At 45.2% G+C, this 25125-nt stretch overlaps 1 long non-coding RNA gene across 1 annotated transcript in view; it reads left to right on the top strand.

Annotated features, from left to right (window-relative positions):
- Positions 1–7731: 7731 nt before the first annotated feature.
- Positions 7732–25125, top strand: part of LOC134970273 (uncharacterized) — a 69717-nt gene continuing 52323 nt past the window's right edge. Inside the window, exon 1 of the long non-coding RNA XR_010189751.1 lies at positions 7732–7801. This is a non-coding gene — a long non-coding RNA (uncharacterized LOC134970273). The remainder of the gene's footprint in view (positions 7802–25125) is intronic.

Genomic DNA, 25125 nt, shown 5'->3' with positions numbered 1-25125 from the left:
ATATACCACACCTACACCATCTCTATATACCACACCTACACCATCTCTATATACCACACCTACACCTTCTCTATATACCACACCTACACCATCTCTATATACCACACCTACACCATCTCTATATACCGCACCTACACCTTCTCTATATACCACACCTACACCATCTCTATATACCACACCTACACCATCTCTATATACCACACCTACACCATCTCTATATGCCACACCTACACCTTCTCTATATACAGCACCTACACCATCTCTATATGCCGCACCTACACCTTCTCTATATACCGCACCTACACCTTCTCTATATACCGCACCTACACCATCTCTATATACCGCACCTACACCTTCTCTATATACCGCACCTACACCATCTCTATATGCCGCACCTTCACCATCTCTATATACCACACCTACACCTTCTCTATATACCACACCTACACCATCTCTATATACCACACCTACACCATCTCTATATACCGCACCTACACCATCTCTATATACCGCACCTACACCTTCTCTATATACCGCACCTACACCATCTCTATATACCACACCTACACCATCTCTATATACCGCACCTACACCATCTCTATATACCGCACCTACACCATCTCTATATACCGCACCTACACCTTCTCTATATACCACACCTACACCATCTCTATATACCACACCTACACCATCTCTATATACCACACCTACACCATCTCTATATGCCGCACCTACACCTTCTCTATATACCGCACCTACACCATCTCTATATGCCGCACCTACACCTTCTCTATATACCGCACCTACACCTTCTCTATATACCGCACCTACACCATCTCTATATACCGCACCTACACCTTCTCTATATACCGCACCTACACCATCTCTATATGCCGCACCTTCACCATCTCTATATACCACACCTACACCTTCTCTATATACCACACCTACACCATCTCTATATACCACACCTACACCATCTCTATATACCGCACCTACACCATCTCTATATACCGCACCTACACCTTCTCTATATACCGCACCTACACCATCTCTATATACCACACCTACACCATCTCTATATACCACACCTACACCATCTCTATATGCCGCACCTACACCTTCTCTATATACCGCACCTACACCATCTCTATATGCCGCACCTACACCTTCTCTATATACCGCACCTACACCTTCTCTATATACCGCACCTACACCATCTCTATATACCGCACCTACACCTTCTCTATATACCGCACCTACACCATCTCTATATGCCGCACCTTCACCATCTCTATATACCACACCTACACCTTCTCTATATACCACACCTACACCTTCTCTATATACAGCACCTACACCATCTCTATATACCACACCTACACCATCTCTATATACCGCACCTACACCATCTCTATATACCGCACCTACACCTTCTCTATATACCACACCTACACCATCTCTATATACCACACCTACACCATCTCTATATACCGCACCTACACCATCTCTATATACCGCACCTACACCTTCTCTATATACCACACCTACACCATCTCTATATACCACACCTACACCATCTCTATATACCACACCTACACCATCTCTATATGCCGCACCTACACCTTCTCTATATACCGCACCTACACCATCTCTATATGCCGCACCTACACCTTCTCTATATACCGCACCTACACCATCTCTATATACCGCACCTACACCTTCTCTATATACCGCACCTACACCATCTCTATATACCACACCTACACCATCTCTATATGCCGCACCTTCACCATCTCTATATACCACACCTACACCTTCTCTATATACCACACCTACACCTTCTCTATATACAGCACCTACACCATCTCTATATACCACACCTTCACCTTCTCTATATACCACACCTACACCATCTCTATATACCGCACCTACACCATCTCTATATGCCGCACCTTCACCATCTCTATATACCACACCTACACCTTCTCTATATACCGCACCTACACCTTCTCTATATACAGCACCTACACCATCTCTATATACCACACCTTCACCATCTCTATATACCGCACCTTCACCATCTCTATATACCACACCTACACCATCTCTATATGCCGCACCTACACCTTCTCTATATACCGCACCTACACCATCTCTATATGCCGCACCTACACCTTCTCTATATACCGCACCTACACCATCTCTATATACCGCACCTACACCTTCTCTATATACCGCACCTACACCATCTCTATATACCGCACCTACACCATCTCTATATACCACACCTACACCATCTCTATATGCCGCACCTACACCTTCTCTATATACCGCACCTACACCATCTCTATATACCACACCTACACCATCTCTATATACCACACCTTCACCATCTCTATATACCGCACCTTCACCATCTCTATATACCGCTCCTACACCATCTCTATATACCACACCTACACCATCTCTATATACCACACCTACACCATCTCTATATACCACACCTACACCATCTCTATATACCACACCTACACCATCTCTATATACCACACCTACACCATCTCTATATGCCGCACCTACACCTTCTCTATATACCGCACCTACACCATCTCTATATGCCGCACCTACACCTTCTCTATATACCGCACCTACACCTTCTCTATATACCGCACCTACACCATCTCTATATACCGCACCTACACCATCTCTATATACCGCACCTACACCATCTCTATATGCCGCACCTACACCTTCTCTATATACCGCACCTACACCATCTCTATATACCACACCTACACCATCTCTATATACCACACCTTCACCATCTCTATATACCGCACCTTCACCATCTCTATATACCGCTCCTACACCATCTCTATATACCACACCTACACCATCTCTATATACCACACCTACACCATCTCTATATACCACACCTACACCATCTCTATATGCCGCACCTACACCTTCTCTATATACCGCACCTACACCTTCTCTATATACCACACCTACACCATCTCTATATACCACACCTACACCATCTCTATATACCACACCTACACCATCTCTATATACCACACCTACACCATCTCTATATACCACACCTACACCATCTCTATATACCACACCTACACCATCTCTATATACCACACCTACACCATCTCTATATGCCGCACCTACACCTTCTCTATATACCGCACCTACACCATCTCTATATGCCGCACCTACACCTTCTCTATATACCGCACCTACACCTTCTCTATATACCACACCTACACCATCTCTATATACCGCACCTACACCATCTCTATATACCACACCTACACCATCTCTATATGCCGCACCTACACCTTCTCTATATACCGCACCTACACCATCTCTATATACCACACCTACACCATCTCTATATACCACACCTTCACCATCTCTATATACCGCACCTTCACCATCTCTATATACCGCTCCTACACCATCTCTATATACCACACCTACACCATCTCTATATACCACACCTACACCATCTCTATATACCACACCTACACCATCTCTATATGCCGCACCTACACCTTCTCTATATACCGCACCTACACCTTCTCTATATACCACACCTACACCATCTCTATATGCCGCACCTACACCTTCTCTATATACCGCACCTACACCATCTCTATATACCGCACCTACACCATCTCTATATACCACACCTACACCATCTCTATATGCCGCACCTACACCTTCTCTATATACCGCACCTACACCTTCTCTATATACCGCACCTACACCATCTCTATATACCGCACCTTCACCATCTCTATATACCGCACCTTCACCATCTCTATATACCGCTCCTACACCTTCTCTATATGCCGCACCTACACCTTCTCTATATACCGCACCTACACCTTCTCTATATACCGCACCTACACCATCTCTATATACCGCACCTACACCATCTCTATATACCGCTCCTACACCATCCCTATGTACCGCACCTACACCTTCTCTATATACCGCACCTACACCATCTCGATATGCCGCACCTACACCATCTCTATATACTACACCTACACCATCCCTATATACCGCACCTACACCATCCCTATATACCGCACCTACACCATCCCTATATACCGCACCTACACCATCTCTATATACCGCACCTACACCATCTCTATATACCGCACCTACACCTTCTCTATATACCGCTCCTACACCATCCCTATGTACCGCACCTACACCTTCTCTATATACCGCACCTACACCTTCTCTATATACCGCTCCTACACCATCCCTATGTACCGCACCTACACCTTCTCTATATACCGCTCCTACACCATCTCTATATACCGCACCTACACCTTCTCTATATACCGCACCTACACCATCCCTATATACCGCACCTACACCTTCTCTATATACCGCACCTACACCTTCTCTATATACAGCACCTACACCATCTCTATATACCACACCTATACCTTCTCTATATACCGCACCTACACCATCCCTATATACCGCACCTACACCATCTCTATATACCGCACGTACACCTTCTCTATATACCGCACGTACACCTTCTCTATATACCGCACCTACACCATCTCTATATACCGCACCTACACCATCTCTATATACCGCACCTACACCTTCTCTATATACCGCTCCTACACCATCCCTATGTACCGCACCTACACCTTCTCTATATACCGCACCTACACCTTCTCTATATACCGCTCCTACACCATCCCTATGTACCGCACCTACACCTTCTCTATATACCGCTCCTACACCATCTCTATATACCGCACCTACACCTTCTCTATATACCGCACCTACACCATCCCTATATACCGCACCTACACCTTCTCTATATACCGCACCTACACCTTCTCTATATACAGCACCTACACCATCTCTATATACCACACCTATACCTTCTCTATATACCGCACCTACACCATCCCTATATACCGCACCTACACCATCTCTATATACCGCACGTACACCTTCTCTATATACCGCACGTACACCATCTCTATATACCACACCTACACCATCTCTATATACCGCACCTACACCTTCTCTATATACCGCACCTACACCATCCCTATATACCGCACCTATACCTTCTCTATATACCGCACCTACACCTTCTCTATATACCGCACCTACACCATCCCTATATACCGCACCTACACCATCCCTATATACCGCACCTACACCTTCTCTATATACCGCACCTACACCTTCTCTATATACCGCACCTACACCATCTCTATATACCGCACCTACACCTTCTCTATATACCGCACCTACACCATCCCTATATACCGCACCTACACCATCCCTATATACCGCACCTATACCTTCTGTGCATGATGCTCCTGAAGAGAACTTTCTGTGTATTGTGATTGAACCTTTCTAAACCAATAGCAGAAACCAGAACTACATGGCTGAAGTTTCTCTGCAAATTGAGATTGTCCTGGGGGATAAGGAGTTAACAGTCACAGATTCCCATGTAGGGGTGGGGGGGCAGTGTAGCACATTCCAAGAAGCTGTGGCAGACACTAGTGTGTATGTATTGCTTCAGTCAGTGTTTCTGTGCACGTGCAGCAGGGAGCAGTGACCGGTCAGCCGGAGCTGGAGACAGAGCGCTGCAGTGCCTGGTGCTTCAGCCTGAATGTGTATGTCACAACAGAACAGACAGAGCCAGTGTGAGTTACCTTACATCGTTCTGCACTGCACATTTCCTCTGTGTGCTGTACTGGAACAGTATCGTAGGTAACCACTGTTGGAGGGTGATGTGAAAAACGTCGGCGCTGTTGTTCCTTAGTTCCGGGGGAGGAAGGAAGAGAGAGGGAGGGAGGGCTGTACAAACTCCCCTGGGACGCGCGGCACTGATATTGGTTTATTTTAATGATTGCTGTCCCCCTCGCAGGCTGGCTCCACCTCCACTTCTGCAGCCGGGCGAGGGGGACATCAATCATTAAAACAAACCAATATCTGTGCCAGGGGACCCAACCACCCTAGCGCGTATTTGCGAACACTGGAGGTAACATTCGGGGGGGGAGGGGGGCGGGGGGATGATGACCCACTCACGTTGAACTAATGTTGAACAATTGTCAGCAATTGGGCACCCACGATATCCATGGCTGCTCCTCGTCTCTTAAAGAAGAGAAGGAGCTTGGCTGAGCTGAGCTGAGGCGAGGTGAGGCAGGGTCAGGGCTAGGGTGTTCGGCGCCCTCCTGCAAACTATACATTTTGAGCCTTTCTACAAACACAGATGTGGCCGATCTCATCCTACCCGCAAGTGACCGCATCGCGTTTATGACTAGCTGTGGCCAGTTCGCGGGAGCGTACACACCATGCAATTGTATGGAATGGTGGGTGACAGGGAAGGGTGGCAGGAGAGAGAGGTGATGGGGAGAGGAGTGGGTGACAGGGAGAGGTGATGGGGAGAGAGGTGGGTGACAGGGAGAGGGTGGCAGGAGAGAGAGGTGATGGGGAGAGAAGTGGGTAACAGGCAGGGCCGGACCTAGCTTATTTTTTTGGTAAGCAAAAATCAATTTTGGTGCCTCTTGATGGTGGCGCACACCACAAAATGGGTGTGGTCTTACAAGAAGGGGTGTGGCTACACAATTGTACCCCCAGGGGTACAGGGCCGGGGTGACAGGGAGATGGGTATGACTGAGGCAGGGGTGACAGGGAAATAGCGAGTGACTGAGGCAGGGTTGACATGGACATAACGGGTGACTGAGGCAGGGGTGACAGGGATATAGCGGATGACTGAGGCAGGGTCGACAGGGAGATAGCGGGTGACAAGGAGATAGCGGGTGACTGAGGCAGGGTCGACAGGGAGATAGCGGGTTACAGGGAGATAGCGGGTGACTGAGGCATGGGTGACAGGGAGATAGCGTGTGACTGAGGCAGAGGTGACAGGAAGATAGTGGGTAACTGAGGCAGGGGTGACAGGGAGATATTGACAGGGAGCAGGGGCACACTGACACACACATACACACACATTGTGCAGGGACAGCTGGCAGCCATGCAGAGACACATACCTTTTCACCTCTGTCATGGGGCTGCTACAGCTCCCTGCTGTCACCACATGATGCACTGTTCCATCTCCCTGTTTCCGGGCATCAGGGGAGGGCTGGGTGCCGGGAGAGGGCTGCGGTGCATGGAGAACCGTGTACAGAAAGGGCGGGCGTCCACGGCGTTATAGAGAGTGAGTCACAATGACTCACTGTCTGCAGCAGCGTCCTCTACTGTCTGGCGCTCTATGCGGCTGCATAACCCGGGTATGCGTCGGGACGGCCCTGGTGACAGGGAGAGAGTGACAAGAGAGTATGAGAGTGAGTGGGTGACCAGAGAGAGAGGTGATGGCCAGGGAGAGGCAGCAGGTGATAGGCAATGTTCCAATAGCTTAGTCTTTAATGACTTACCTTCCGCAGTGCTGCCTCTCCTCCGATTCTATTTTTCTTCTACAGCGTCACAGAGAGATCTTCCAGGGACCGACTGGGCACAGGACAGGTACATACTACCCCTGCACCCCCTACCCCCATTGCCCTGATGATCCCTCCCCACACACTACACTACCGCCGCTACCCTGCACCCCACACACTACATTGCCGCTACCCTCCACCTCTCTCCCTACACAAACTACACTATAATACACTTGCCTTCTCTGGCTGGCTTCTTTCCCTTCTCTGGCTGGCTTCTTTCTTCACGCAGGAGGTGGACCAACGGTCAGAGGATGCAGCAGCCGGGAACAGATAACAGCAGACCACCGGAGCAGGTGAGTATTCCCTTTTATATTTTTTTGTGCTTGCACCACTGGGTTTTCAAAGCAGAATAGCCAGCGTGCAGAACATATTTTTAATATATGCCACGTACCCTCCCTCCCCAGTACACCTTGTTTATATGCCACTTTCACCCCTCCTCAGCACACATTAATATGACACTTCCCCCCCTTCCTCAGCGCACATTAAAATGACACCCCCCCTCCCCATAACAGACATGTCCCCCCTCTCCAGCACACATTACTATGACCCTCCTCCCCAGTCAGCACACATTAATATGAACCCCCCCCCCACCCAGCACACATTAATATGGCCCCCCTCCCCAGCCAGCACACATTAATATGACCCCCCCGTCCCCAGCCAGCACACATTAATATGACCGCCCCCCTCCCAAGCCAGCACACATTAATATGACCGCCCCCCTCCCCAGCCAGCACACATTAATATGACCCCCCCGTCCCCAGCCAGCACACATTAATATGACCACCCCCCTCCCCAGCCAGCACACATTAATATGACCCCCCCCTCCCCAGCCAGCACGCATTAATATGACCCCCCCAGCCAGCACACATTAATATGACCCCCCCTCCCCAGCCAGCACGCATTAATATGACCCCCCCAGCCAGCACACATTAATATGACCCCCCCTCCCCAGCCAGCACACATTAATATGACCCCCCCCTCCCCAGCCAGCACACATTAATATGACCCCCCCCCCTCCCCAGCCAGCACACATTAATATGACCCCCCCTCCCCAGCCAGCACATAATAAGAATTTACTTACCGATAATTCTATTTCTCGTAGTCCGTAGTGGATGCTGGGGACTCCGTCAGGACCATGGGGATTAGCGGCTCCGCAGGAGACAGGGCACAAAAGTAAAAGCTTTAGGATCAGGTGGTGTGCACTGGCTCCTCCCCCTATGACCCTCCTCCAAGCCTCAGTTAGGATACTGTGCCCGGACGAGCGTACACAATAAGGAAGGATTTTGAATCCCGGGTAAGACTCATACCAGCCACACCAATCACACTGTACAACCTGTGATCTGAACCCAGTTAACAGCATGATAACAGCGGAGCATCTGAAAAGATGGCTCACAACAATAATAACCCGATTTTTGTAACAATAACTATGTACAAGTATTGCAGACAATCCGCACTTGGGATGGGCGCCCAGCATCCACTACGGACTACGAGAAATAGAATTATCGGTAAGTAAATTCTTATTTTCTCTGACGTCCTAAGTGGATGCTGGGGACTCCGTCAGGACCATGGGGATTATACCAAAGCTCCCAAACGGGCGGGAGAGTGCGGATGACTCTGCAGCACCGAATGAGAGAACTCCAGGTCCTCCTCAGTCAGGGTGTGCCCCTGACCAAGTATCAGCTCGGCAAAGTTGTAAAGCCGAGACCCTCGGGCAGCCGCCCAAGATGAGCCCACCTTCCTTGTGGAATGGGCATTTACATATTTTGGCTGTGGCAGGCCTGCCACAGAATGTGCAAGCTGAATTGTACTACACATCCAACTAGCAATCGTCTGCTTAGAAGCAAGAGCACCCAGTTTGTTGGGTGCATACAGGATAACAGCAAGTCAGTTTTCCTGACTCCAGCCGTCCTGGAAACTATATTTTCAGGGCCCTGACAACATCTAGCAACTTGGAGTCCTCCAAGTCCCTAGTAGCCGCAGGTACCACAATAAGCTGGTTCGGGTGAAACACTGACACCACCTTAGGGAGAAACTGGGGATGAGTCCGCAGCTCTGCCCTGTCCGAATGGACAATCAGATATGGGCTTTTTTGAGACAAACGCCGCCAATTCTGACACTCGCCTGGCCGAGGCCAGGGCCAACAGCATGGTCACTTTCCCTGTGAGATATTTCAAATCCACAGATTTGAGCGGTTTAAACCAATGTGATTTTAGGAATCCCAGAACTACGTTGAGATCCCACAGTGCCACTGGAGGCACAAAAGGGGGTTGTATATGCAGTACTCCCTTGACAAACTTCTGGACTTCAGGAACTGAATCCAATTCTTTCTGGAAGAAAATCGACAGGGCCGAAATTTGAACCTTAATGGACCCCAATTTGAGGCCCATAGACACTCCTGTTTGCAGGAAAAGCAGGAAACGACCGAGTTGAAATTTCTTCATGGGGCCTTCCTGGCCTCACACCACGCAACATATTTTCGCCACATGTGGTGATAATGTTGTGCGGTCACCTCCTTCCTGGCTTTGACCAGGGTAGGAATGACCTCTTCCGGAATGCCTTTTTCCCTTAGGATCCGGCGTTCAACCGCCATGCCGTCAAACGCAGCCGCGGTAAGTCTTGGAACAGACATGGTACTTGCTGAAGCAAGTCCCTTCTTAGCGGCAGAGGCCATGAGTCCTCTGTGAGCATCTCTTGAAGTTCCGGGTACCAAGTCCTTCTTGGCCAATCCGGAGCCACGAGTATAGTTCTTACTCCTCTACGTCTTGTAATTCTCAAAACCTTGGGTATGAGAAGCAGAGGAGGGAAGACATACACCGACTGGTACACCCACGGTGTTACCAGAACGTCCACAGCTATTGCCTGAGGGTCTTTTGACCTGGCGCAATACTTGTCCAGTTTTCTGTTCAGGCGGGACGCCATCATGTCCACCTTTGGTCTTTTCCAACGGTGCACAATCATGTGGAAGACTTCCCGATGAAGTCCCCACTCTCCCGGGTGGAGGTTGTGCCTGCTGAGGAAGTCTGCTTCCCAGTTGTCCACTCCCGGAATGAACACTGCTGACAGTGCTATCACATGATTTTCCGCCCAGCGAAAAATCCTTGCAGTTTCTGCCATTGCCCTCCTGCTTCTTGTGCCGCCCTGTCTGTTTACGTGGGCGACTGCCGTGATGTTGTCCCACTGGATCAATACCGGCTGACCTTGAAGCAGAGGTCTTGCTAAGCTTAGAGCATTGTAAATTGCTCTTAGCTCCAGTATATTTATGTGGAGAAAAATCTCCAGACTTGATCACACTCCCTGGAAATTTTTTCCCTGTGTGACTGCTCCCCAGCCTCTCAGGCTGGCCTCCGTGGTCACCAGCATCCAATCCTGAATGCCGAATCTGCGGCCCTCTAGAAGATGAGCACTCTGTAACCACCACAGGAGAGACACCCTTGTCCTTGGAGATAGGGTTATCCGCTGATGCATCTGAAAATGCGATCCGGACCATTTGTCCAGCAGATCCCACTGAAAAGTTCTTGCGTGGAATCTGCCGAATGGAATCGCTTCGTAATAAGCCACCATTTTTCCCAGGACTCTTGTGCAATGATGCACTGACACTTTTCCTGGTTTTAGGAGGTTCCTGACTAGCTCGGATAACTCCCTGGCTTTCTCCTCCGGGAGAAACACCTTTTTCTGGACTGTGTCCAGAACCATCCCTAGGAACAGCAGACGTGTCGTCGGAAACGGCTGCGATTTTGGATATTTAGAATCCACCCGTGCTGTCGTAGAACTACTTGAGATAGTGCTACTCCGACTTCCAACTGTTCTCTGGACCTTGCCCTTATCAGGAGATCGTCCAAGTAAGGGATAATTAAGACGCCTTTTCTTTGAAGAAGAATCATCATTTCGGCCATTACTTTGGTAAAGACCCGGGGTGCCGTGGACAATCCAAACGGCAGCGTCTGAAACTGATAGTGACAGTTCCGTACCACGAACCTGAGGTACCCTTGGTGAGAAGGGCAATTTGGGACATGGAGGTAAGCATCCTTGATGTCCAGGGACACCATATAGTCCCCTTCTTCCTGGTTCGCTATCACTGCTCTGAGTGACTCCATCTTGATTTGAACCTTTGTATGTAAGTGTTCAAAGATTTCCCATTTAGAATAGGTCTCACCGAGCCGTCTGGCTTCAGTACCACAATATAGTGTGGAATAATACCCCTTTCCTTGTTGTAGGAGGGGTACTTTGATTATCACCTGCTGGGAATACAGCTTGTGAATTGTTTCCAATACTGCCTCCCTGTCGGAGGAAGACGTTGGTAAAGCAGACATCAGGAGCCTGCGAGGGGGAGACGTCTCGAATCTCCAGTCTGTACCCCTGGGATACTACTTGTAGGATCCAGGGGTCCACTTGCGAGTGAGCCCACTACGCGCTGAAACTCTTGAGACGACCCCCCACCGCACTTGAGTCCGCTTGTACGGCCCCAGCGTCATGCTGAGGACTTGGCAGAAGCTGTGGAGGGCTTCTGTTCCTGGGAATGGGCTGCCTGCTGCAGTCTTCTTCCCTTTCCTCTATCCCTGGGCAGATATGGCTGGCCTTTTGCCCGCTTGCCCTTATGGGGACGAAAGGACTGAGGCTGAAAAGACGGTGTCTTTTTCTGCTGAGATGTGATTTGGGGTAAAAAAGGTGGATTTTCCAGCTGTTGCCGAGGCCACCAGGTCCGATGGACCGACCCCAAATAACTCCTCCCCTTTATACGGCAATACTTCCATGTGCCGTTTGGAATCTGCATCACCTGACCACTGTCGTGTCCATAAACATCTTCTGGCAGATATGGACATCGCACTTCTCGCATATATAGAAATGCATCCTTTAAATGCTCTATAGTCAATAAAATACTGTCCCTGTCAAGGGTATCAATATTTTCAGTCAGGGAATCCGACCAAGCCACCCCAGCGCTGCACATCCAGGCTGAGGCGATCGCTGGTCGCAGTATAACACCAGTATGTGTGTATATACCTTTTAAGGATATTTTCCAGCCTCTCAGCTGGCTCCTTGAGGGCGGCCCTATCTGGAGACGGTACCGCCACTTGTTTTGATAAGCGTGTGAGCGCCTTATCCACCCTAAAGGGTGTTTCCCAACGCCTCCTTGGCGGGAAAGGGTATACCGCCAATAATTTTCTATCGGGGGAAACCCACGCATCATCACACACTTCATTTAATTTATCTGATTCAGGAAAAACTACAGGTAGTTTTTTCACACCCCACATAATACCCTTCTTGTGGTACTTGTAGTATCAGAAATATGTAACACCTCCTTCATTGCCCTTAACATGTAACGTGTGGCCCTAAAGGAAAATACGTTTGTTTCTTCACCGTCGACACTGAAGTCAGTGTCCGGTAAATGAGCGTTTTACAGCCCCTGACGGTGTTTGAGACGCCTGGACAGGTACTAATTTGTTTGCCAGCCGTCTCATGTCGTCAACCGACCTTGCAGCGTGTTGACATTATCACGTAATTCCTTAAATAAGCCATCCATTCCGGTGTCGACTCCCTAGAGAGTGACATCACCATTTCAGGCAATTGCTCCGCCTCCTCACCAACATCGTCCTCATACATGTCGACACACACGTACCGACACACAGCACACACACAGGGAATGCTCTGATAGAGGACAGGACCCCACTAGCCCTTTGGGGAGACAGAGGGAGAGTTTGCCAGCACACACCAAAAACGCTATAATTATACAGGGACAACCTTTATATAAGTGTTTTTCCCTTATAGCATTTTAATATATATATACATATCGCCAAATAAGTGCCCCCCCTCTCTGTTTTAACCCTGTTTCTGTAGTGCAGTGCAGGGGAGAGCCTGGGAGCCTTCCCACCAGCATTTCTGTGAGGGAAAATGGCGCTGTGTGCTGAGGAGAATAGGCCCCGCCCCCTTTTCAGCGGGCTTCTTCTCCCGTTTTTCTGAGACCTGGCAGGGGTTAAATACATCCATATAGCCCCCAGGGGCTATATGTGATGTATTTTTAGCCAGAATAAGGTACTATCATTGCTGCCCAGGGCGCCCCCCCCCCAGCGCCCTGCACCCTCAGTGACCGCTGCTATGAAGTGTGCTGACAACAATGGCGCACAGCTGCAGTGCTGTGCGCTACCTTATGAAGACTGAAGAGTCTTCTGCCGCCGTTTCTGGACCTTCACTTTTCGGCATCTGCAAGGGAGGTCGGCGGCGCGGCTCCGGGACGAACCCCAGGGTGAGACCTGTGTTCCGACTCCCTCTGGAGCTAATGGTGTCCAGTAGCCTAAGAAGCCAATCCATCCTGCACGCAGGTGAGTTCACTTCTCTCCCCTAAGTCCCTCGTAGCAGTGAGCCTGTTGCCAGCAGGACTCACTGAAAATAAAAAACCTAACAAACTTTTACTCTAAGCAGCTCTTTAGGAGAGCCACCTAGATTGCACCCTTCTCGGCCGGGCACAAAAATCTAACTGAGGCTTGGAGGAGGGTCATAGGGGGAGGAGCCAGTGCACACCACCTGATCCTAAAGCTTTTACTTTTGTGCCCTGTCTCCTTCGGAGCCGCTAATCCCCATGGTCCTGACGGAGTCCCCAGCATCCACTTAGGACGTCAGAGAAATTAATATGAAACCCCCCCTCTCCAGCCAGCACATATTAATATGAAACCCCCCCTCTCCAGCCAGCACACATTAACATGACAGTTTTTCTTCCCCTCCCCACCTCTCATCTGCAGCAAATTGTACCTGAGCCTCCTCTGTGTGCAGCCCTGTGGTGTGTGGCTGCTCCTCGTACTCTTGTGCAGGCTCCTCCACCACTGCACAGTGCACACAGGAAAGTGCACCACGTGACTTCCTGTGTTTTGGTGAATGAATCCACGGAGGGGAGAGGGGGTGGGTCTGAAGACTGCTGTCTGTGTCTTCAGAGTCAGGGGGCGGGAACAGGGGAGGATAGGGACGCTGCTGTCTGTCTCCAGCTCGACGTGCAATGGGAGGAGCAAGGAGGAGAGGGAAGGGTCCTGACACAGCAAATCTCCACACTGAAGAGCGGCTGCCGGCGCTGCTGCTGCCTGTCAGTGTGACAACACTGCGCATCAGCAAGTCTGCAGAGCGGGGAGAGCGCCTCTCTGGACCAGCGCCTCCCTGCTTTGCAGACCTTGCTGAGCGGGTAGCGCCGGCACTGGGCAGGGTGATAAAGATAGCGTTCTCTGATTCATTCAGTGTGCAGTGCCGCCCTCCAGTGGTCGCCGCCCATAGGCAGCTGCCTAAAGCTGCCTAGTGGTAGCGCCGGCCCTGCCTGTATGCACCCAACAAGCTGGGTGCTCCTGCTTCTAAGCAGACTATTGCTCGTTGGATTTGTAGTACAATTCAGCTTGCACATTCTGTGGCAGGCCTGCCACAGCCAAAAATCTGTAAATGCCCACTCCACAAGGAAGGTGGGCTCATCTTGGGCGGCTGCCCGAGGGGTCTCGGCTTTACAACTTTGCCGAGCAGCTACTTTGTCAGGAGCAAATACGTTTGTAAAATTATACAAAATTGATATCCTGGCTGAGGAGGACCTGGAGTTCTCTCATTCGGTGCTGCAGAGTCATCCGCACTCTCCCGCCCGTTTGGGAGCTTTGGTATAATCCCCATGGTCCTTACGGAGTCCCCAGCATCCACTTAGGACGTTAGAGAAAATAAGAATTTACTTACCGATAATTCTATTTCTCATAGTCCGTAGTGGATGCTGGGCGCCCATCCCAAGTGCGGATTGTCTGAAATACTTGTACATAGTTATTGTTACAAAAATCGGGTTATTATTGTTGTGAGCCATCTTTCAGAGGCTCCTCTGTTATCATGCTGTTAACTGGGTTCAGATCACAGGTTATACGGTGTGATTGGTGTGGCTGGTATGAGTCTTACCCGGGATTCAAAATCCTTCCTTATTGTGTACGCTCGTCCGGGCACAGTATCCTAACTGAGGCTTGGAGGAGGGTCATAGGGGGAGGAGCCAGTGCACACCAGATAGTCCTAAAGCTTTCTTTAGATGTGCCCAGTCTCCTGCGGAGCCGCTATTCCCCATGGTCCTTACGGAGTCCCCAGCATCCACTACGGACTATGAGAAATAGAATTATCGGTAAGTAAATTCTTATTATTTATCCTTTATGTCACCTGAAATAGTGACTCCTAGATCCCTTTCCTCCTCAGTAGTTTCCAGTATAGTGCCATTAATACTATATTTATCCTTTATGTCACCTGAGATAGTGACTCCTAGATCCCTTTCCTCCTCAGTAGTTTCCAGTATAGTGCCATTAATACTATATTTATCCCTTATGTCACCTGAAATAGTGACTCCTAGATCCCTTTCCTCCTCAGTAGTTCTCAGTATAGTGCCATTAATACTATATTTATCCTTTATGTCACCTGAAACAGTGACTCCTAGATCCCTTTCCTCCTCAATAGTTTCTAGTATAGTGCCATTAATACTATATTTTTCCTGTATGTCACCTGAAATAGTGACTCCTAGATCCCTTTCCTCCTCAGTAGTTCCCAGTATAGCGCCATTAATACTATATTTATCCTTTATGTCACCTGAGATAGGGACTCCTAGATCCCTTTCCTCCTCAGTAGTTTTCAGTATAGTGCCATTAATACTATATTTATCCTTTGTCACCTGAAATAGTGACTCCTAGATCCCTTTCCTCCTCAGTAGTTTCCAGTATAGTGCCATTAATACTATATTTATCCTTTATGTCACCTGAGATAGTGACTCCTAGATCTCTTTCCTCCTCAGTAGTTCCCAGTATAGTGCCATTAATGCTATATTTATCCTTTATGTCACCTGAGATAGTGACTCCTAGATCCCTTTCCTCCTCAGTAGTTTCCAGTATAGTGCCATTAATACTATATTTATCCCTTATGTCACCTGAAATAGTGACTCCTAGATCCCTTTCCTCCTCAGTAGTTTCCCGTATAGCGCCATTAATACTATATTTATCCTTTATGACACCTGAAATAGTGACTCCTAGATCCCTTTCCTCCTCAGTAGTTTCCAGTATAGTGCCATTAATACTATATTTTTCCTGTATGTCACCTGAAATAGTGACTCCTAGATCCCTTTCCTCCTCAGTAGTTTCCAGTATAGTGCCATTAATACTATATTTATTCTGTATGTCACCTGAGATAGTGACTCCTAGATCCCTTTCCTCCTCAGTAGTTTCCAGTATAGTGCCATTAATACTATATTTATCCTTTATGTCACCTGAAATAGTGACTCCTAGATCCCTTTCCTCCTCAGTAGTTTCCAGTATAGTGCCATTAATACTATATTTATCCTTTATGTCACCTGAGATAGTGACTCCTAGATCCCTTTCCTCCTCAGTAGTTTCCAGTATAGTGCCATTAATACTATATTTATCCTTTATGTCACCTGAGATAGTGACTCCTAGATCCCTTTCCTCCTCAGTAGTTTCCAGTATAGTGCCATTAATACTATATTTTTCCTGCATGTCACCTGATATAGTGACTCCTAGATCCCTTTCCTCCTCAGTAGTTTCCAGTATAGTGCCATTAATACTATATTTATCCTTTATGTCACCTGAGATAGTGACTCCTAGATCCCTTTCCTCCTCAGTAGTTCCCAGTATAGTGCCATTAATACTATATTTATCCTTTATGTCACCTGAGATAGTGACTCCTAGATCCCTTTCCTCCTCAGTAGTTTCCAGTATAGTGCCATTAATGCTATATTTGTCCTTTGTCACCTGAAATAGTGACTCCTAGATCCCTTTCCTCCTCAGTAGTTCCCAGTATAGTGCCATTAACACTAGATTTATCCTTTATGTCACCTGAAATAGTGACTCCTAGATCCCTTTCCTCCTCAGTAGTTCCCAGTATAGTGCCATTAATACTATATTTATCCTTTTATGTCACCTGAAATAGTGACTCCTAGATCCCTTTCCTCCTCTAGTTCCTAGTATAGTGCCATTAATACTATATTTATCCTTTATGTCACCTGAAATAGTGACTCCTAGATCCCTTTCCTCCTCAGTAGTTCCCAGTATAGTGCCATTAATACTATATTTATCCCTGTCACCTGAAATAGTGACTCCTAGATCCCTTTCCTCCTCAGTATTTTCCAGTATAGTGCCATTAATACTATATTTATCCTTTTTGTCACCTGAAATAGTGACTCCTAGATCCCTTTCCTCCTCAGTAGTTTCCAGTATAGTGTCATTAATACTATATTTATCCTTTATGTCACCTGAAATAGTGACACCTAGATCCCTTTCCTCCTCAGTAGTTCTCAGTATAGTGCCATTAATACTATATTTATCCTTTATGTCACCTGAAATAGTGACTCTTAGATCCCTTTCCTCCTTAGTAGTTTCCAGTATAGTGCCATTAATACTATATTTATCCTTTGTCACCTGATATAGTGACTCCTAGATCCCTTTCCTCCTCAGAAGTTCCCAGTATAGTGCCACTAATACTATATTTATCCTTTGTCACCTGAAATAGTGACTCCTAGATCCCTTTCCTCCTCAGTAGTTCCCAGTATAGTGCCATTAATACTATATATTTATCCTTTATGTCACCTGAAATAGTGACTCCTAGATCCCTTTCCTCCTCAGTAGTTTCCAGTATAGTGGCATTAATACTATATTTATCCTTTATGTCACCTGAAATAGTGACTCCTAGATCCCTTTCCTCCTCAGTAGTTTCCAGTATAGTGCCATTAATACTATATTTATCCTTTATGTCACCTGAAATAGTGACTCCTAGATCCTTTTCCTCCTCAGTAGTTTCTAGTATAGCGCCATTAATACTATTTTTATCCTTTATGTCACCCGAGATAGTGACTCCTAGATCCCTTTCCTCCTCAGTAGTTCCAGTATAGTGCCATTAATACTACATGTATCCTTTATATCACCTGAAATAGTGATTCCTAGATCCCTTTCCTCCTCAGTAGTTCCCAGTATAGTGCCATTAATACTATATTTATCCTTTTATGTCACCTGAAATAGTGACTCCTAAATCCTTTTCCTCCTCTAGTTCTCAGTATAGTGCCATTAATACTATATTTATCCTTTATGTCACCTGAAATAGTGACTCCTAGATCCCTTTCCTCCTCAGTTGTTTCCAGTATAGTGCCATTAATACTATATTTATCCTGTCACCTGAAAGAGTGACTCCTAGATCTCTTTCCTCCTCAATAGTTTCCAGTATAGTGCCATTAATACTATATTTATCCTTTTTGTCACCTGAAATAGTGACTCCTAGATCCCTTTCCTCCTCAGTAGTCCCCAGTATAGTGCCATTAATACTATATTTATCCTTTATATCACCTGAAATAGTGACTCCTAGATCCCTTTCCTCCTCAGTAGTTTCCAGTATAGTGCCATTAATACTATATTTATCCTTTATGTCACCTGAAATAGTGACTCCTAGATCCCTTTCCTCCTCAGTAGTTCTCAGTATAGTGCCATTAATACTATATTAATCCTTTATGTCACCTGAAATAGTGACTCTTAGATCCCTTTCCTCCTCAGTAGTTTCTAGTATAGCGCCATTAATACTATATTTATCCTTTGTCACCTGAGATAGTGACTCCTAGATCCCTTTCCTCCTCAGTAGTTTCTATTATAGTGCCATTAATACTATATTTATCCTTTATGTCACCTGAGATAGTGACTCCTAGATCCCTTTCCTCCTCAGTAGTTCCAGTATAGTGCCATTAATACTACATGTATCCTTTATATCACCTGAAATAGTGACTCCTAGATCCCTTTCCTCCTCAGTAGTTTCCAGTATAGTGTCATTAATACTATATTTATCCTTTATGTCACCTGAGATAGTGACTCCTAGATCCCTTTCCTCCTCAGTAGTTTCTAGTATAGCGCCATTAATACTATATTTATCCTTTATGTCACCTGAAATAGTGACTCCTAGATCCCTTTCCTCCTCAGTAGTTTCCAGTATAGCGCCATTAATACTATATTTATCCTTTATGTCACCTGAAATAGTGACTCCTAGATCCCTTTCCTCCTCAGTAGTCCCCAGTATAGAGCCATTAATGATATATTTATCCTTTGTCACCTGAAATAGTGACTCCTAGATCCCTTTCCTCCTCAGTAGTTTCCAGTATAGTGCCATTAATACTATATTTATCCTTTATGTCACCTGAAATAGTGACTCTTAGATCCCTTTCCTCCTCAGTAGTTTCCAGTATAGTGCCATTAATACTATATTTATCCTTTATGTCACCTGATATAGTGACTCCTAGATCCCTTTCCTCCTCAGTAGTTTCTAGTATAGCGCCATTAATACTATATTTATCCTTTATGTCACCTGAAATAGTGACTCCTAGATCCCTTTCCTCCTCAGTTGTTTCCAGTATACTGCCATTAATACTATATTTATCCTGTCACCTGAAATAGTGACTCCTAGATCCATTTCTTCCTCAGTAGTTTCCAGTATAGTGCCATTAATACTATATTTATCCTGTCACCTGAAACAGTGACTCCTAGATCCCTTTCCTCCTCAGTAGTTTCCAGTATAGTGCCATTAATACTATATTTATCCTTTATGTCACCTGAAATAGTGACTCCTAGATCCCTTTCCTCCTCAATAGTTCCCAGTATAGAGCCATTAATACTATATTTATCCTTTATGTCACCTGAAATAGTGACTCTTAGATCCCTTTCCTCCTCAGTTGTTTCCAGTATAGTGCCATTAATACTATATTTATCCTTTGTCACCTGAAATAGTGACTCCTAGATCCCTTTCCTCCTCAATAGTTCCCAGTATAGAGCCATTAATACTATATTTATCCTTTATGTCACCTGATATAGTGACTCCTAGATCCCTTTCCTCCTCAGTAGTTCCCAGTATAGTGCCATTAATACTATATATTTATCCTTTATGTCACCTGAGATAGTGACTCCTAGATCCCTTTCCTCCCAAGTATTTTCCAGTATAGTGCCATTAATACTATATATTTATCCTTTATGACACCTGAGATAGTGACTCCTAGATCCCTTTCCTCCTCAGTAGTTCCAGTATAGTGCCATTAATACTACATGTATCCTTTATATCACCTGAAATAGTGACTCCTAGATCCTTTTCATCCTCAGTAGTTTCCAGTATATTGCCATTAATGCTATATTTGTCCTTTGTCACCTGAAATAGTGACTCCTAGATCCCTTTCCTCCTCAGTAGTTCCCAGTATAGTGCCATTAACACTAGATTTATCCTTTATGTCACCTGAAATAGTGACTCCTAGATCCCTTTCCTCCTCAGTAGTTCCCAGTATAGTGCCATTAATACTATATTTATCCTTTGTCACCTTAGATAGTGACTCCTAGATCCCTTTCCACCTCAGTAGTTTCTAGTATAGCGCCATTAATACTATATTTATCCTTTATGTCACCTGAAATAGTGACTCCTAGATCCCTTTCCTCCTCAGTAGTCCCCAGTATAGTGCCATTAATACTATATTTATCCTTTATGTCACCTGAAATAGTGACTCTTAGATCCCTTTCCTCCTCAGTAGTCCCCAGTATAGAGCCATTAATGCTATATTTATCCTTTATGTCACCTGATATAGTGACTCCTAGATCCCTTTCCTCCTCAGTAGTTCCCAGTATAGTGCCATTAATGCTATATTTATCCTTTGTCACCTGAAATAGTGACTCCTAGATCCCTTTCCTCCTCAGTAGTTCCCAGTATAGTGCCATTAATACTATATTTATCCTTTATGTCACCTGAAATAGTGACTCCTAGATCCCTTTCCTCCTCAATAGTTCCCAGTATAGAGCCATTAATACTATATTTATCCTTTATGTCACCTGATATAGTGACTCCTAGATCCCTTTCCTCCTCAGTAGTTCCCAGTATAGTGCCATTAATACTATATATTTATCCTTTATGTCACCTGAGATAGTGACTCCTAGATCCCTTTCCTCCCAAGTATTTTCCAGTATAGTGCCATTAATACTATATATTTATCCTTTATGACACCTGAGATAGTGACTCCTAGATCCCTTTCCTCCTCAGTATTTTCCAGTATAGTGCCATTAATACTATATTTATCCTTTATGTCACCTGAAATAGTGACTCCTAGATCTCTTTCCTCCTCAGTAGTTTCCAGTATAGTGTCATTAATACTATATTTATCCTTTATGTCACCCGAGATAGTGACTCCTAGATCCCTTTCCTCCTCAGTAGTTCCCAGTATAGCACCATTAATACTATATTTATCCTTTATGTCACCTGAAATAGTGACTCCTAGATCCCTTTCCTCCTCAGTAGTTTCCAGTATAGTGCCATTAATGCTATATTTGTCCTTTGTCACCTGAAATAGTGACTCCTAGATCCCTTTCCTCCTCAGTAGTTTCCAGTATAGTGCCATTAATACTATATTTATCCTTTTATGTCACCTGAAATAGTGACTCCTAGATCCCTTTCCTCCTCTAGTTCCCAGTATAGTGCCATTAATACTATATTTATCCTTTGTCACCTGAAATAGTGACTCCTAGATCTCTTTCCTCCTCAGTAGTTTCCAGTATAGTGTCATTAATACTATATTTATCCTGTCACCTGAGATAGTGACTCCTAGATCCCTTTCCTCTTCAGTAGTTTCTAGTATAGCGCCATTAATACTATATTTATCCTTTATGTCACCTGAAATAGTGACTCCTAGATCCCTTTCCTCCTCAGTAGTTTCCAGTATAGTGCCATTAATACTATATTTATCCTGTCACCTGAAATAGTGACTCCTAGATCCCTTTCCTCCTCAGTATTTTCCAGTATAGTGCCATTAATACTCTATTTATCCATTTTATCACCTGAAATAGAGACTCCTAGATCCCTTTCCTCCTCAGTAGTTCCCAGTATAGTGCCATTAATACTATATTTATCCTTTATGTCACCTGAAATAGTGACTCCTAGATCCCTTTCCTCCTCAATAGTTCCCAGTATAGAGCCATTAATACTATATTTATCCTTTATGTCACCTGATATAGTGACTCCTAGATCCCTTTCCTCCTCAGTAGTTCCCAGTATAGTGCCATTAATACTATATTTATCCTTTGTCACCTGAGATAGTGACTCCTAGATCCCTTTCCTCCTCAGTAGTTCCCAGTATAGTGCCATTAATACTATATTTATCCTGTCACCTGAAAGAGTGACTCCTAGATCTCTTTCCTCCTCAATAGTTTCCAGTATAGTGCCATTAATACTATATTTATCCTTTTTGTCACCTGAAATAGTGACTCCTAGATCCCTTTCCTCCTCAGTAGTCCCCAGTATAGTGCCATTAATACTATATTTATCCTTTATATCACCTGAAATAGTGACTCCTAGATCCCTTTCCTCCTCAGTAGTTTCCAGTATAGTGCCATTAATACTATATTTATCCTTTATGTCACCTGAAATAGTGACTCCTAGATCCCTTTCCTCCTCAGTAGTTCTCAGTATAGTGCCATTAATACTATATTAATCCTTTATGTCACCTGAAATAGAGACTCTTAGATCCCTTTCCTCCTCAGTAGTTTCTAGTATAGCGCCATTAATACTATATTTATCCTTTGTCACCTGAGATAGTGACTCCTAGATCCCTTTCCTCCTCAGTAGTTTCTACTATATTGCCATTAATACTATATTTATCCTTTATGTCACCTGAGATAGTGACTCCTAGATCCCTTTCCTCCTCAGTAGTTCCAGTATAGTGCCATTAATACGACATGTATCCTTTTATATCACCTGAAATAGTGACTCCTAGATCCCTTTCCTCCTCAGTAGTTTCCAGTATAGTGTCATTAATACTATATTTATCCTTTATGTCACCTGAGATAGTGACTCCTAGATCCCTTTCCTCCTCAGTAGTTTCTAGTATAGCGCCATTAATACTATATTTATCCTTTATGTCACCTGAAATAGTGACTCCTAGATCCCTTTCCTCCTCAGTAGTTTCCAGTATAGTGCCATTAATACTATATTTATCCTTTATGTCACCTGAAATAGTGACTCTTAGATCCCTTTCCTCCTCAGTAGTTTCCAGTATAGTGCCATTAATACTATATTTATCCTTTGTCACCTGATATAGTGACTCCTAGATCCCTTTCCTCCTCAGTAGTTTCTAGTATAGCGCCATTAATACTATATTTATCCTTTGTCACCTGAAATAGTGACTCCTAGATCCCTTTCCTCCTCAGTTGTTTCCAGTATACTGCCATTAATACTATATTTATCCTGTCACCTGAAATAGTGACTCCTAGATCCATTTCTTCCTCAGTAGTTTCCAGTATAGTGCCATTAATACTATATTTATCCTGTCACCTGAAACAGTGACTCCTAGATCCCTTTCCTCCTCAGTAGTTTCCAGTATAGTGCCATTAATACTATATTTATCCTTTATGTCACCTGAAATAGTGACTCCTAGATCCCTTTCCTCCTCAATAGTTCCCAGTATAGAGCCATTAATACTATATTTATCCTTTATGTCACCTGAAATAGTGACTCTTAGATCCCTTTCCTCCTCAGTTGTTTCCAGTATAGTGCCATTAATACTATATTTATCCTTTGTCACCTGAAATAGTGACTCCTAGATCCCTTTCCTCCTCAATAGTTCCCAGTATAGAGCCATTAATACTATATTTATCCTTTATGTCACCTGATATAGTGACTCCTAGATCCCTTTCCTCCTCAGTAGTTCCCAGTATAGTGCCATTAATACTATATATTTATCCTTTATGTCACCTGAGATAGTGACTCCTAGATCCCTTTCCTCCCAAGTATTTTCCAGTATAGTGCCATTAATACTATATATTTATCCTTTATGACACCTGAGATAGTGACTCCTAGATCCCTTTCCTCCTCAGTAGTTCCAGTATAGTGCCATTAATACTACATGTATCCTTTATATCACCTGAAATAGTGACTCCTAGATCCTTTTCCTCCTCAGTAGTTTCCAGTATATTGCCATTAATGCTATATTTGTCCTTTGTCACCTGAAATAGTGACTCCTAGATCCCTTTCCTCCTCAGTAGTTCCCAGTATAGTGCCATTAACACTAGATTTATCCTTTATGTCACCTGAAATAGTGACTCCTAGATCCCTTTCCTCCTCAGTAGTTCCCAGTATAGTGCCATTAATACTATATTTATCCTTTGTCACCTGAGATAGTGACTCCTAGATCCCTTTCCACCTCAGTAGTTTCTAGTATAGCGCCATTAATACTATATTTATCCTTTATGTCACCTGAAATAGTGACTCCTAGATCCCTTTCCTCCTCAGTAGTCCCCAGTATAGTGCCATTAATACTATATTTATCCTTTATGTCACCTGAAATAGTGACTCTTAGATCCCTTTCCTCCTCAGTAGTCCCCAGTATAGAGCCATTAATGCTATATTTATCCTTTATGTCACCTGATATAGTGACTCCTAGATCCCTTTCCTCCTCAGTAGTTCCCAGTATAGTGCCATTAATGCTATATTTATCCTTTATGTCACCTGAAATAGTGACTCCTAGATCCCTTTCCTCCTCAGTAGTTCCCAGTATAGTGCCATTAATACTATATTTATCCTTTATGTCACCTGAATTAGTGACTCCTAGATCCCTTTCCTCCTCAATAGTTCC

Source organism: Pseudophryne corroboree, chromosome 11 (genome assembly GCF_028390025.1).
Source record: "Pseudophryne corroboree isolate aPseCor3 chromosome 11, aPseCor3.hap2, whole genome shotgun sequence".
NCBI lineage: Eukaryota > Metazoa > Chordata > Amphibia > Anura > Myobatrachidae > Pseudophryne > Pseudophryne corroboree.
The sequence above is the reverse complement of the archived record's forward strand: the minus strand, read 5'-3'. Positions and strand labels throughout refer to the sequence as shown.